We start from the raw sequence: 2,500 nt of genomic DNA on the forward strand, positions 1-2,500 counted from the left end.
CACTGGCTTAACAATCTGAAATCAGGACCCCAGTAACACTTGTCCACCACTAGAGGGCGTAGTAGCGCCACCTTCATCTAGGCAGGCTGGGCCATAAAGAGCAAGACCCAGGGGTGGGGTTCATAAAGAGTGTCGGGGAACATCTCCTGTCCATGCCGTGGTTTCCTGTCCTTGTCCTGTGGTTCAGAGTTCACCGAGTGAGGTGCGGAGAGATGGAGAGCGAGAAGGAAGAGCAAATGAATGCTGGGAAGCCCTGCACCGTTTTAAGCCATTGTAATTACGTAATTTTTAATTTATTTGTTTGTCATAACCAAGGATAGTGGTCACCCGTATGTTTAACTGAATGTGTGCTGTTTTATCCGCAGCCTATGCTGAAGCTAACGTTGTATTGATGGGTTTTCTGCAGTCTGTCAGGGATGGCTTTTTACATGCTGTTATATGTAGGTGCCAGTCAAGGATACAGGTCTCTTCCACAGAGGATACGCCGGGGCGTCTTTCAGCAGCTTCTCACAGACGTCTGAAGGAACCTTCTGCATCCCTCAATCATCTTCTTTAGTCCTGGGTCAGTTATTAACTTAGAGGATGAAAAACAGTGAGCAGAATCGTTACTGATCTCAGGTCAGATTCCAGTCCTGTTTAATGGGGGTGGGGGGTATTTTAGGAATACAGGCCCAGTAAAGGAAAGATTGTCCATTCAGTCTTCACTGGGGAGCTTGTTGCCTGAAAAAAAAACAAAAAAAACCAATTAACATCATCTCATAATCACAAATCTGCTGAAATTAAATTATTTACATTTCTTATTTATGAAAGCCTAATAGTATCATGAAAGGGGACAAACAAACAGACAAACAAAACAAGTCCCTCCTGTGTTTTGATTTTTTTGCAAGTGAAATCACTCCCCAAACACGTGGAAGAGACTGCATACCATCTCCAGTTGTTCACCTCGGTGATAATGTTGAGTTCCACAGACTCCATCTTCTGACTGGGCTGAATTAAAGTTGAACTGACCCCCAGTCTGAGTGGATTTTTATGCACTGCTAATGTTTCCCCTTGACCTTTGGACCCAGACATGACCGCCTTGGGGCTGGCACTGCAATTGTGTCCAACTCACTGTTTATAACATATTTATAAATGGTGGAATGAACTTCCGCTTGCTGTCCGGACAGCAGAGTTCCTTGCAGTCTACAGTATTCATTGGTATGTCATTGGTATGTTGGACTCTAACCTACTGTACTGCACTAGGATGTATTCCATGAGTAAATGACAAAGCACTTTTGTAAGTCGCTCTGGATAAGAGCGTCTGCTAAATGCTGTAAATGTAAATGTAAATGTAAATGTATATGTAAATGTATATGTAAATGCCAGCGCAAAAGGGGTGGGGAAGGACTGAAGTGGGCAGGGCAAGGGGACAGGGGGAGGGGTTTGCACTGCAACCTTTTCGCCTGCCCGCTAACCCAAGGTCCATCCCCTCAACTTAAGCCAAAACAGCAGCTATAACACCACTGCATTGTCAGTTATTTTCCCCCCTGCCTCTCGAAGGTCTGAGTGGTGCTGTGGAACTATACTGAGCAGCTACTCTGGCTTTGTCATGCTAACGTTAGCGTTGTTAGCTGGGATGTGTGATTATAATGTGGGTCGGCCGTGTATTGACGCCACTGCAGTGTTTGCGTTGAACACGGGAAACCACGTCTCTTAAAACGTACTGGATCCCGACAAGGCCTTTGCACGTCTCCACAGCGCTGGTTAACCTGGAAAAATATTTAATTTTTATCTTTTAGGTATTTTAGGTATTCAGTTTTCAAAATATCTGTAGCTAATAACAGTAGCAAAATATCTAGCAAAATAACTGTAGCAAAATGACGTGAACTTTAGTATTTGTGCTTTGCTGTCATTTTTTTCAGCATTCGGGGTGATTTTCACTAAATATTTTTATGCATAGTCCACTTTCATCAAATCACAAAAAAACAAAATAAATTATATTTCTAAGTATTGAATCCGCAGCCAGTGATTAAAGCTTTTAATACCCTTTTACATATATTTCAGGTAATTTACAGTGATTTTCACAGATAATTACAGGGAAATACAGAAATATTAGCAAGCCATTTAAGCAGTTACATATCAGGTGTATGCTTGGTCTTAAAACATTTTCGTGCTGCTTACAAAGTATAAAATACTTAATTCTGACCAAACCAGAGTAAATTTGGTAAGTTGGTTTGCTGCACTTCTGGCTGAGTTGCCAGGAGATGTCTGCGCTGGAGTGAGATGTTAAACTCGTCTGATGATTTAGGCTTGAGTACAGTAGGTGAACTCGAGATCTTTTCTCCTTCTGACCCTGACCAGCCTGTCTTTTCTGTTTGGGGTTTCTGCCTCTGTCCTTGCTGGAAGTTATGGGTCGTTTTAAATTTGTAAATTTTTAAAAAAAATTTTTTTTTTTTTTAAATACATGTGTACATTTCAAACGGATTCCGCTTCACCTTAAGCAAACGATGTAAGTCTGTAC

General features: G+C 41.8%; 1 protein-coding gene across 1 annotated transcript in view; it reads left to right on the forward strand.

Annotated features, from left to right (window-relative positions):
- The window catches only part of stox2a (storkhead box 2a), a 64,430-nt gene that overhangs the window by 18,516 nt on the left and 43,414 nt on the right, over window positions 1-2,500 (forward strand). The gene's annotated exons all lie outside the window — the stretch shown is intronic.

Source organism: Electrophorus electricus, chromosome 12 (genome assembly GCF_041902795.1).
Source record: "Electrophorus electricus isolate QZ-2024a chromosome 12, ASM4190279v1, whole genome shotgun sequence".
In the NCBI taxonomy this organism is placed as follows: domain Eukaryota; kingdom Metazoa; phylum Chordata; class Actinopteri; order Gymnotiformes; family Gymnotidae; genus Electrophorus; species Electrophorus electricus.